Source organism: Motacilla alba, chromosome 4A (genome assembly GCF_015832195.1).
Source record: "Motacilla alba alba isolate MOTALB_02 chromosome 4A, Motacilla_alba_V1.0_pri, whole genome shotgun sequence".
Lineage (NCBI taxonomy): Eukaryota > Metazoa > Chordata > Aves > Passeriformes > Motacillidae > Motacilla > Motacilla alba.
Genome location: NC_052045.1, coordinates 10,935,777 through 10,949,124, shown reverse-complemented (window position 1 = coordinate 10,949,124; position 13,348 = coordinate 10,935,777). Strand labels below are relative to the sequence as shown.

At 40.9% G+C, this 13,348-nt stretch overlaps 1 long non-coding RNA gene across 2 annotated transcripts; it reads left to right on the top strand.

The window, feature by feature from the left end:
- Positions 1-4,287: 4,287 nt before the first annotated feature.
- On the top strand, positions 4,288-10,071 carry LOC119695159. Of its 2 annotated transcripts, none has more exons than XR_005255062.1 (5): positions 4,288-4,407; positions 4,685-4,840; positions 5,328-5,481; positions 5,972-6,117; positions 9,403-10,071. It is a non-coding gene; the product is annotated as an uncharacterized LOC119695159 (long non-coding RNA). The 2 variants fall into 2 exon arrangements; XR_005255063.1 differs by having other exon boundaries at positions 5,318-5,481.
- The last annotated feature ends 3,277 nt before the right edge of the window (positions 10,072-13,348 follow it).

Genomic DNA, 13,348 nt, shown 5'->3' with positions numbered 1-13,348 from the left:
GCAGGGCTGCACAGGGGCTGAGATCTTCCCCTGCAGTCAGGCTCAGCTGAATTTTAACCTGTATGAAAATGATGGTGATTTAGCACTGTGTGAAATGGGCCTGCCATTTCCTGGTAAAAATTGGCATGAAGGAAGACTATGGGTAGTAATGATAAGTGATGGTGTGGGAGGGAAATACAAAACTCTGTGTTGCAACCACCAGCTGGCAGCCTTAGGACTGAGGCTTTGGCTGGCTGTTTAATAACTTCTTTGCTGTAGGGGATAACATAGGAAGCATCTGTTGTTGAATTGAATAAGCTGTTATATGTTAGGAGAAAATCTTGCCAAAAGTTTCTCAAGGATCTCTGTGGCTGTCACTGCCTGCAGAGTGCCTCACCTGGCTGCTGTGAACAGTGCCACAAGGCGCCACACAGCCCCTTGTCCTGCAGTTCAGCACACCCACTGTCCCTGGCTGAGCAGTGAAAACCACAGCAACACAAGCTGGGGACAGCAAAGTCATTTGTAGAGTCCTGAAACAGCCACGGCACTCATTTTCTGACTTGACAAAAAATGGAGCTTATGGTCATGCAGCCTTTCCCCTGTTGACAGTAAATAACCCCTCTAAAAATCGGCATCCTTAGACCGAGTTGGAAGAAGATCATGAGTAAGTTCAAGGGTGACTATTTGTCCTGTTCTCCAATTACTTTTTTATTAAAGCATTTCATTCTTCAGTAGCTGTACCCACAGATGGTACAGCAAGGTCCAGATAGCTCAGAGCTCATCCCCATCTTTCCTGACCCTACCATTACCCTTGTGTTTCAGCCTCTTTTCCCTCTAACTTCATGCCAGTCTCTGTTCTTCATTCCATACATAAAGCAACTTGAATAGCTTGACATGCTAATGCTGACTTAGCTTTTGCCATTTCTCATCCTCATTTGAATATGTAATGTCCCACAAGGATAATTGTTCTTATATTTTGATTTCTTACAGTGTTGTCTTTTCCTAATTTATGTTGCTCCTATTGCGGCACAGTATTCCTCACTGGCTCTTAATTTAGAAAATTGGCTATAATTGCTTTGATATCAGAGCACGTAAAGGGCACCAGTGAGCTCAGACACCTCTCCTCCTTCCCACCCGGCTCACTCCAGACATATAAACCTATTTACTTTTCTAGGAAGTTGCAAAAGCTTGGAGGGAGACTTGCAGAACTCAGTTTGGCAGGGCTAACAGGAAGATCAGGTAGAGGGGTAGTTTAAACTGAGAAACATATACTTGGGTTTGATTATGTTGTATTTCAAAATACACAGCTCTTTTATAGCTGGAAATTGTTTTGGGATTTGATTAGAGCTTTCAAAAGCCTCAAGTTTTTATTGAAGAGAGAGAAAAGAATGGAGAGAAAAAATCCTATATGTAACTTTCTGCTTGGTGGATGTGCCTGTGTGACATCTGCAACAGCATCATAAATAGGTGTTTGCTTTGACTTTCTTCCTTTCATGTCTCAGATGTCTCTTTTGGATTTGATTTTCCTGCACTGTTAAGTAGCACTGACTGTGTGCCACCGAGAAGAATATTTTTGCAAACTGTCTTAAGCACAGCTCATCAAAGAGGTGGTCAGTCTCACACCTCTCTCTTCTTCTTTCCCAGCAGGGTCTAATTGCTGTAAAAAATAAATTAGTATCCTGAGTTCACTAACTCAATAAATGCATCGATGTCAGCAAATGGCAGTCTTGCCTACCCTGCTGATATAAGTGATTATTCTCTTTTTGCTTAAATATACTGTGTTGTGATTACTTCCAGAGAACCCATTACGGCCCAGCCCTCACTTCTGCAAATACTATAAACAGCTTTAACTGCCAGCATGCTCTTTCTCTTTTAGCTTTCCAAAACATGCAAGTGACAACTTATGTGCTGTAGTAACCAAGAGACTCGTCCAGGTTAAAATCTGGGCCTTAGGATGGAGCCAAAACAGACTACCAAAATGTTTGAAGACTTGAGCAGCATGTGTGCATCACCAGGACGAGATAACACCCCGTAGCTTTCAACATCCATTTTTAAAATTGCAACCTTATTTTTGAGTTTCACTGCTGCTGGGATATGCATTAACCTACACCCCCCTGTGAGCTGGATGGCTGCATTGCCTCTGCAAGGGTCTGCAGGGGCACAGGAATGGGCTCTCACTTCTGGTGTGGGAAACAGCTGAACCTAAGCCACCAGTTGGGCTAAACTTGTAGGAAAATGTTTAAAGGCACTACTAGATTAAATTATGTAAAACAAAAGAGGTCTGTCTTTAAACACTAGAAAGAGCACATATTGTCACCAGTTTTAAATAAGCCTACTTTTATTTACGTGTGTACTTGTTTACCTGCAACAATAGGCACAAATCAGTGGTTTGCATGCACAGTTTTTGTGCCTTATCCTTAGGATGGAATAAAACAAGATTTCTCACCCTTTCACATTGAAGCCAACAGATAAAATACTGGTTCCATTACACCTGCAAGGGCAGGAACAGGCATCCTATTTCCTGAAGACAGCAGATAAAAAAATAAAAATTTTGGAAAATAGACTCCTTTAGCAACCTCCTGTGCCTTGCTGTGGGTGGAGCTGGGTGAGCAGAGTGCATCAGTACCTGAGGGTGCAGAGAAGGGCTCTGGAGACCTGAGCCATGATGGACAGCGAGGAGCTGCTGAGCAGACTAGTGCTCCCAGAGCAGTGTCACTGCAGCCCTGGCTCCCTGTGAGCAGGGTTTGTGGGGTGTTCCCAGAGCAGTGTCACTGCACCCCTGGCTCCCTGTGAGCAGGGTTTGTGGGGTGTTCCCAGAGCAGTGTCACTGGTTCTCTGTGAGCAGGTTTGTGGGGTGTTCCCAGAGCAGTCACTGGCTCCCTGTGAGCAGGGTTTGTGGGGTGCTTTCAGAGCAGTGTCACTGCACTCCCTGTGAGCAGGGTTTGTGGGGTGCTCCCAGAGCAGTCACTGTCTCTCTGTGAGCAGGGTTTGTGGGGTGTTCCCAGAGCAGTGTCACTGCAGCCCTGGCTCTCTGTGAGCAGGGTTTGGTGGGTGTTGAGACTGGTGCCACAGGTTAAGAGCGTGCCAGTTTTCATCTGTGCTTTCACAATAAGCAATAAGGGCTCCTGTCTTATTTCCCAGCAGAGCTCGTGCGTGTGCCTCAGCCGGCAGTGACGGGCAGCAGCTGCGGGGTAAATACCCGCAGTGAATCCAGCAAGCAGCTCCCTGGGGAGGACAGCTGGGAGGTTCTGCAGCTTCCCAGCAAACAGGACCAGCTCTGCTGACATTTTTTCAAGATCTTGGACTATAAGAGTAAAGTAGGTGAGGTCCTGGGGAGCTGGTGAGCGCCAGAAGGGTTTTGTGGCAAGGCCAGGTCCCAGGGCTGTCCTGCACCTTCACCTCCCTCAGAGCAGAGAGGAATAACCAATGTTTGGCTCTGAGTCGTTGTGTGAAAAATGGATAAGGGAGGAAAGAGAGCAGCAGAAAGCATCTTGTCAGTATGTATTAGTGGTCTGTAATGTGTTTATGCTTAATGGGAGACTTACATAATCCCCTCTGGCCCTCACTGAGGGGGGTGGCATCTCCACTACTAGGAAATCTGGAATAAAAAATGCTTGTGTCTGAACTCAGGTTTGTTTTAGTGGCTGTTTAATTTTGTTTAGGCTCACATATTTCACTCTTTAGACTGTTGAACATTTTAAAAGTCTACGTTGCAGGAATACTTTGAAACACCTGCCTTGTACGGCTGTGTCTGAAACAAAATTTAATTTAAATTTTCAAGACTAATTGTAAAAGTTGTTGGTGTGCCTTTAGGGCTGAGTGTAGTTATTTAGGAAGATTAGTAGTTCACAAGGTCACGTGCAAAGTAGGACTAACAAGGTACTAGAGAAATAATAGTCTCATATGAGATTGGTTTCAGGTTGTAGAGCAATAGTTCAGAGATTTAATGCAGCTTAGATGTACTTGAAAATCAACCCTGTTTTTTTAAACTTTTAAAAAATTTTCCTGACCTTGAAAATACCTTATGGGTGGTTTACAAATAAAAGTCTAAACATCACTGTAATCAGAAAAACTGCACAGATTTCTATTTTTCATTATTTTCTACTTATCTTTGCTCTTATTTGAAGTCTCATATGATTTCAGTGATAGGCACACAGGATAGCATTAGCACAGCAGATTTTTTTAAAGAGATTAGATGAGAATTGGGTTGCCTTCTACAGAACATTTTGCTTTCCTTCCCTCCCTCTTCTTTTTTGAAGATATCTTCTTATCAGGTGTGAATACTAACAATGTTGATATGGGGTGACAGATTGACCAAACAACCATAGCAACAGTAACTATTTTCCTTGTGATAAAAGCTAAGCTAAAGGTTATGTGCATTACTGCATCTCTCAATCTATTTGCTCCACAGCACAGTGCCAGACAAAGGTAAGAATATAGAAAGCTACAGCCAGAATATGAATTTATTTAGGGGAAGCATGAGTGACTGAACTCTGGTTAAAGCATAAATGTGGGTAATATTTCTTTTCTAATACATTATACCAAAAGAAATATTATGAAATCTATGTTAAATAATTAGCTGCATTTTTCTTTTGAAAATTTATTGGATTAATATCTTCTTAATCATGCTCCCTTAGGAAAGGGAATAAAAATAAAAACCCCAGAGACTGCTTTAAGAAAAGCATTTGTTATTTTCTCTTTTCAGGAGCAATATTGGACTTGTACAGTTGGCCTAGAAAATATTTAGGATAGAGCTCAAGTCTTCTCTGTGTATCCCCAAAGCTCAGATGGTTTAAGGACACAAAGAAATGTCTCTGGACCATGAGAACTGCTCATTTTTCCCAGCATGGACTAGAATGCAGTAAGTGTGCTCTTTCCAGAAGTGATATGCATACTGAGATGAAGCTATAATAACCTTCATACTAGTGCCTCACACCTGATAATCTAGAGTATTTTCCTATTTTTTAGTCTCTGTTTATTAGGATGATTCTATAGAGATTTTTTTTTTTTTTTGCATTTTCATGATAGGAGGATAATCTTACCTGCCAGTCAGAAGGTCTCTAGGTTTGTCTGTGTGAGTGGTCCCTGCTCTGAGAGCTGCCACAGCAGCAGCTCTGGGTTATTCATTAAATAAGGCTTCTCAATGCAACAAATAATGTGTCGTGATGGCAATTCCCTGAAGCAGGTTGGATTTTAGGCTGGAGAGAGATATTGCACTGGGTTTCTTCAGTGCTGAATCAAACTCAGTGTCTTGTGTTGGAATAAGCTTCCTGTTGGAGGAATTAATATTTTAGAGTGACTTAGTCATTGTTCTGGAAAACTTTAATTTTCTTATTAGGCTTACTTAGGTTTTTAGGTCACCAGACTGAATCTCTGCAGTTCTGTTGAAAGAGGAAAAACAGTCCCTGAGTTCTGTGGGTGGAAAGGAAAGAAGGAAAATGGCATAACTCTGCCTGGTGACACACTGATTTTGAGAGTGAATGACTGGTGTAGAATATCATGGTAAGTAGTCCAAAACTTTTAAGTTACATTAGCTGGAAACAAATCAAAGTTAATGAAGTAATAACCCTGGATGTTTTGACTCTCTTGTGGCTATAAGGGCGATTTTCAGTTTCTATGAATAGTCAGTTACAAGGCTTCAAAATTTTTATTTTTTTCCCAGAAGAAAAGCAAAATATGAGGATCCTTCAATTGACCTCCATTATTTGTCTTAGGGCTGTTATTCTATTTAATAGAACAACATTTATGTCAAAATCAAAAGAACTGTGCCATTTTCATACTGCCAGATTGAAAAGCTATTTTTTTTTTTGCCTTATAGTGTAAAATTCCCTGTGCAGTTTAAAGGGCCCATGGTGCCCCTTTGCAAAGTATTCTCTGTCTGTGTGATAGAAGGAGGGCAGGCTATATTCATTAATACCCATTATTTAAAGCCTTTAATGAAAATACTCATTTTATGCTTCTGTGTAAAGTTCCTGGTGTGGTTTCCTTCCAGAGAATGGATTTAGATCAAGTAAAGGATGTGTGTACAAAAACACTGGAAATGTGCAGCAAATGTGGCTGAACACTGCAAACTGAGGCTTATTTTCATCCAGTCTCTCATGTGCAAGATGAGATGAGTAGGCATATCCCTATCAAAAGGTTTGTTTTCTGTTTATTATGAAATCCAATCCAAATGAGTCATTTTAGCAGAGAGCACAAAATCACATGTGCACCTTCTCTTCTGAATTTAGCAGCATTTAACAAATGTGATTGTGGTCAGAGTTGTCTTCTATTTTTTTCATACACTGTTCACATAACCATCAGTATTTTAGTGATGGAAAGTAACTGCAGTGTGTATCTGCAGGTAAATTGTGGGGGTGTCTGTTTTGGGGGAAGAGTTCACTGTGTAGGATCAATTTTGCAATAGCGAAATGCCAGCCCAAATCCTGATTTGTACAGATGCAACTTGGTCACACCTGAGGTGGCCAGAACTTCCCACAGTCTGAGGGAGCAAGTGGTTGCTGTTTTTTAAACAACAAGAGCTTGAGTTTTTTAAAAAACTTTTTTTTTTTTTCTTTTAACTTCAAATAACAAAGAAGCACTTTCAACATCTCATAACTCTGTGTAATTACACTAGTGATTATGAGAATGATAGTTATATAATTAAAATCTGTGAAAAGTGCAGTCTGTGAGAATTGAGAATTAGTTTCCCAAATTGCAAATTTGTGCGGGGTTTCAGAACTGCTTTTTGACAATGTAGCATTTTCTCTTTGTCACAATGACTCACCTCAATAGGTCATGCTTTAGTGTAACAGGAATCTGAAAGAATGTGGGAGAACTTTTGTTTGAGATGGAGAGGAAAGAGTTATTTTTTTATTAGTTTTTTGTTGGCAATGCTCAAATCCACCATCCCCTCTGCAGCAGGGGAGCCCTGGTAGCTCTTCCAGCACTGGCCAGCACAATGTATTGTTTGCAGCACTGCTGTACAACCTGCTGATTTCATTCTGCTGCAGATGATGAGTGTTTTGAACTCCAAGTGCCCAAGAAGGCTGAACATCTGCCGAGCTTCCTGCCCACTGCTGCTCCAGGCAGCTGGCTGTGCTGGGGCCATGAGCTGGGCAGCAGACAAGTGTTGCTGGCACTCCAGTCCCTGCAAAGAAAAGGATGAAAATGTTGTTGTGTCTTGTTCTGCAGTATTTTATTCCTAGCAAACTAACGGATCATTTCCTGAACTCATCAGCTCTTTACTTCTCAGCACGGAGCATTTTCTATTCTCATTTATTTGGGGTTGGGGACTGGGGGAAGCTCCTATTTAAAGGAAAAACCTCAGACGTGCAGAAATCTAATCACCAGAAATGACACAAACAATAACACCATCAATATGCAGCTTTGGCAGGCATCTGATGCTGGTGCTTCAGAGGTTGCTGTACAGCATTCTCAGGGGATTCCCTCTTCCAGCTCCTGTGGTGACCCCCTGCCACCCAGATTCACCAGTGAGTACCTGCTCCTCCTGCACCAGTGCTGCTGTGGGGAGCATTGATGTCCCTGCTGCCTTTCCTAGGAGTGACAGTGCCCTGCTCTGAGAGTGCCACATGCTCATCCTGCATGCTGGGAAGGAATACTTGCACTTTTTTATTTTTCTGCTGTAACCATCATCTCCTTTTAGAATGAAGAGAAGAAGGGTCTCACTTAGTCTTAATTACTGTCACTGGAGCCCAGCTAACTTTTCTTCTTCTAAGGGCAGCTCACCCAGGTTTTAGTAGCTTTTTCTTAAATGGAAACTTCACAGATGATACAACTCATTTTAGTTTCTTCTTCAATTATTCTTGTCTTTGAAACCCCCTAAGTAGCCATTTTGTACAAGTTGAACAAAACAGGAAAAAAGGATATTTGTTATGTATGAGCACTGGAATCAAATGGTGAGCCTTCAAACAATCCTTCAGACCCCTGTTTACAGTCCAAGTGTATTTGCCTTTTCAAGATGTGTTTATTTTTTCTTCCTGTAATGAAACTGCTGTCTTCCTGGGAAACATTTCACTTATTTCTGGCATCCACTTTCATGTCTTCTCATTATTTGAAAGCTATTTCACAATGTGGTAGAGACATTGTATTTTAGCCAGTTATTTCATTTAAAGTGTGAAAAAACCCGTGCTGATTTTTTCCTCTCCTCCATAATTTTTATTCCTTATGGGGAGAGAAAGTATGATCACAAGTTTAAGCTTTCCAGTCATTGTATGAAGAATGCAGTAGAGCTGTTTGATTGCTCATAAGGAGAGGATGGCACTGAAGCCCTGTACTTATTCACCACCAAATCATGGCAATAACTGGAACTCTGCAAGTAGGAGTGAAACACAGGTTATTTCGTAGCTATCAGCCTAAGTAGGGAGGACAATTGCTGATATTATTTGAGCAAGCTCAGATGTACAAAAAAAAAGGTGCAGGTGACTTCTGGCAATATTTGTTAAGGCAGATGTCATGACTTCTCTTTGGATAAACAGGTAGAAATAAGCTTCTTGCTGGGTTTCTTGGGTGTTAGAAGTGAGGCTGGCAGTAGTGTAGGGCAGGGGCCATCTATGGTTTGGTTTCTTTTGCCCTGAATGTTTATTGGAGAGAGCTGATCTGTCCCAGTTTCAGAGCATTTTGTTACATTTAGGCCAAATGTTCAGGATCCACTCATTGTCGCAGTCCAGCTCGCTGCGACCCCGAGCCCGGACCAGAGGGGGGAACTTGGCAAAATAGAGGGATGGGAATGATGGAATTGCCTGAAAAATACAGAACTTTAATAGCAAAATAGCAAACACAGAAACTGCTCAATCTGAGGGGCAAGATCCAAAGATGAAGGGGTGTGGTGAATGTAACAGTATACAGGGGTGTTCTGGGGGCAGGCTCCAATCCTGAACTCAGAACACGATCTTATATGAGACAGGTCCTGAACCAACTGAGAACAAGAACCATGGGCTGATACAGAATTATTCCATTAACATTCCATTAACGTACCAACTCCCATGAGCACACTCTTCTCACCTGACCAGGTATCTCCCTTTCAATACCCTGCTTCCCATTTGATAACCAGTGGGCTGGAAATCAAAAGTTTTCCTCATTGCTCTGTTCAAACTAGATTTGGGCTGTGGAGAGTCTCTGGGAGTTAAGCAACTGCCCTCCATGGATGCTCAGAGCCTGGGCAGTGCCCAGTGCCAGGGCTCTGCTCCTCCTGGGGCACATTCCCAGGGCTGTTATGGCTGATAGGCAGAAACCCCCACCTCATAAAAGTCTGAAATTCTTCTGCCATTATAGCCCTAATTATGAATAATATGGGAAAGCTTCTCCTGATGAGTCAGATAAAACACAGCTATGGAATAGTTAACTTTTTGTAGAGCTCAGCATCAATTTCTGGAAGCTTTTAACAGAGACTTGACATTTCTAATTAGGAAATTTTACATACAGGCAAGTGAATTTACCCCCAGCTGGGAAAACACGGCTTAGCAAGAGTTTTACATCCGCCCTCATTGATCTACAGATTATCTCACATTTGAGACTCTGGAGCCACTGGGATTTGCAAGGATGAGAAACAAATGTGGGAAAGTGCATAGAATTTCTTTCACTTCAGGGTTAGATAAAAACCCTGATAAGTTAAACATAAAGAGGTAAGTTTTTGGTTTTGTTTTTGGTTTTTTTTTCTTCATGCATAATTGTTGCAGAGGTCAAAAAAAATCCTCAAAAGGCAATAATTTATCAGCACTGGCAAGAAGTTGTCATCCTGGTCAAATCCTCAAAGCAGCAGATTGGAAATAAACTTGAGATAGCAAAGGACTATAGCCTGTTCTGTTTTTAACTGTCCTGCCAGTTAAACAGTTGAGAAACAAAATGTCTGCATGTGAGCTCACTTAAACAGAGAAGTATTATGTGTCTGATGCTGCAGTGTCTGACTTCAGAGAATCCCTCAGGGTTTTTGCATTTTCAGCTACACTGTTTATATTTTTGACCTTGTTTTGTCCTAGCAGGAAATAACTATAAAAATACAAAATATAAATGAATTGGTTGTTGTGCTAGTTGAAAATGCTTTATCAATGTAAGGTGGCAGTGGAAATAAGAGTGAAAGTCAGATGTGGCAGAGCTCTTTGAGTAGAGGTTTTGCTGATTTCTCTTTATATGGAACATCTGTACAGCTCATTTCACTCTTGTGTTCAGATGGATTTTGTGAAGACATACAACTAAGTATGTGCTGCTGCCTTCAAAGGATATGGTTTAAATGAAGTAAAAATGAAGTATTTTTTTCCTGTATATATTTTCCTATATTTGAAATTATTCTGATGAAGCAGAAATTACTTCTGTGTCGACAGAAAAACAGATAAAGAAGCAAACCATGAAATGTAGCCTATGAAGTGTTATAAAAATATAGATGTGCATACTTCCTGAGTTGTGTCACTGGTATTCAGCCTTGGGAAGGTAGATATGTATCACTGCCATGTGATAAAGAATGGAAAATAGGTGATCAAAATAATCACAGGAGTCTGAGCAATGTACAGCTAAAAGCTGGGGCAAGATAATGGGCTAAAGGGGCTCCAGGTGATCCATAGCAAGGCCATGCATTTTAATGACTTGGTTATTAATAAGAGGTGATAGAAAAGTTTCAACATCATTTAGTTCCCTTCTCTGTTAATGCAAAGCAAAGACTCTTGGATGAAGGTGTCTCAGGTACTGAACTGCCCTTGATCTTAGCTGAAGGGCCAGGTGTTAGCAAAGACGATAAAAGTGCAGCTTAGGCTTCTGTTACAACAGTGTGTGTGTCCAAAAATACTGCCAGGACTTACATCTCAGCCTTATTCAGTCATAGAAAACAGCAGAAGACAAAATTCTCGTTAGTAGAGTAGATGTGCTGCTTGGGAAGAATACGACTGGATCAGAGGATCTGAATAAAAATGCAGCTCACCATGTGATATACTCTTGCCTCCTACTTGGTTTACAAGCAAATTGTGTATTTGCAGACTGTATATTTGGTAATATACATTCCAGAGCTATTTGCTGTACAGCTACCACAGACACAGAGTGTCATTGTGTGCCTGAAGCCTATATAGTTTATTTAAGGAATAACCCACAAAGCCAGGGGAAAAAAAACCCACCTCTCTTTCAATTTTCTTTTATCTCTGCTTCATTCAGGGTGTAAATACTCACAACTTGTAAATTCTTTTTGTTCAGATAATATGAAGACCTTAACCTATTGTTCAAGCTGGGATTAATTCAATTTGAAACCTATAATTCAAAATATAGAAAGTTAGAGAAGTCTTTTAAAAAGTAAAATTACTTTCATTGTTTTAACCAGCTCTCATTTTATGTGCAGACATGCCCCTCCCCTTTTTTTAATTTCTAAGTTTGTTTTTGTAAGAGTGGAGTTATAGCTAGGCAGGAAAGGCCTACACTGTCTTTCACTTTTAGTGTTAAGTATTCATGGCTTCACTGAAGTCCAGTTCATATCTTAACACTTTGGCAACTTTTATAATGGCTGTGACAAAGTCACTGAAGCAGAGTCCATCCATTTCAGAGGAACACATTTTGTAGACGTTAAGACAAATACTAGTAAAATATGACAGGCTGACCTTTTTCCTCTTGGTCACTTTTGAGAATAGCTATTTTTCCATGCACTGAGCAGAATATGTATTCCATATATATATATACTGAACTTGGAAGGTTGTAATTATGAATTATTTCTGAATGGAGTGGTTCTATATCTTACAATTTGAAAAGATTTAAATGCTGATGGTGCCCTGTTTCCTTTCTAAGTGAAGACATAAAAAGGTCAGTATTCCTTTGTCATTTCACTGTGTTGTTGCTGACTAGTGTTAATCATTTAATTAAAAGGTCAGATCAGTCATCCTCCTCTTCTTATACCTAGTGTGACTTTAATTATTTTCTTTGCAAATGAACTGATTTAATAGTATTAAATAATACTTGATTTAAAAAATGATCCTCAGGAGAAGTGGAAATTCTCTTTGAAGGTAAGCAAGCTTTGAAGGTTAGAATACACTGAAAATAGCTGGATTTTTAAAAATTATTTTCTCCATTAAATAATGTTAAAATCACAGGAAGTTTTAATGAGAGCATATGGGGGCTTTCCTATTGTGTATTTTGCTGTCTGGTTAGCAGGAGTCAAAGTGCTGCTAATCACTAAAGCAGCAAAGCCCACTCTCATTTCATGTGTCCTGTGGGGATTTGCAGTATTCCCACCCAGGGAAACAGGGGCAGCTGGGGCTGGAAGCAGCTGTTAGCCTGAGCAGCACAGGCCACCCTGGGTGTGCTGAGCTCGGTGGGGATGGCATCGCCACAGCCCTTGGAGCTGCAGAGCACCCCAGTGCTCAGAGGGGCTCCTGCTGGGGGCTGCAGAGCCTCCAATTGCTTCCCTGCAGAAGTGGCCCCTGCCTGGTAAATAAAGGAGGGCTGTGGATGCCATTGTTCACCCCCCTCCACAGGGCATGGCCTTCCTGCCAGGAGATTTCTCTCATCTGCTCCAGTGCCTTCTGAGCAACCTCACTTTCATCTCACAGTTGTGACATTCTACCTGGTTTAAATTTTTAATGGGAAATGTCTCCCACTCATTCATAACTTTGAAAAGCAGGGGAAAAGAGCAATAATTTGCACTGCAGCTATAATATAACATTAGGGCCAAGGTGACTTTGAATGAAGTGGCACAATGGAAGCCTGGATGGAGTGGTATTTGTAGAAGAAAGTGTGATAGTAGTCTAAGCTTTGTTTAACTCAGTGTGCAGTCTGCCTCTTGTTCTGAAAATAGCTGCAGCAATGGGTAATAATTAACTCTTAGATCCAGTCCAAACAAAAGAAATAATTAGGTCCATGATTTTAGCTGGTTCATCAAGAAGCTTCAGAAATTGAGAACCTTCTCAAAAGTAGAGATGTGTTTATTGATCTTATGCATGGATGTATAACAGTTAAAGAGGTGAGGAATGCTATTCTAAAATGATACGTGCAAAAATTAACATCAGAAACCCAGAGGCATTTCTAATGTCCCCAGGACATTGATCTCTATCTAGGCAACTTGCAGACTGTAAGCAAGTTCTCAGAAACTTTGTACATCAAATTATGACACCATTCTTAATGAATAGTGACGTATTTGTAGAAAGCAGCATCAAGTTGATGAACAAGCTGTGATCTGGGTTATTTGAATACTGGGTTATATTGAGCTTTTCAAGAATCCTCATATGTAATGCTGTCTGTAGTTATCTGAAAAAGCTGAAGTGATTAAATGCAGGGTTGTGATTAGCTGGACTTTGACAAGAGGTGTTTGATTGTGTCAGACTGGGCTTTCTGGAGGAATTGCCTCTCTCTGAACTGAACCACAGCTTGAGATGTCAGGGAACATGGGATTTCTGGGCTGTAA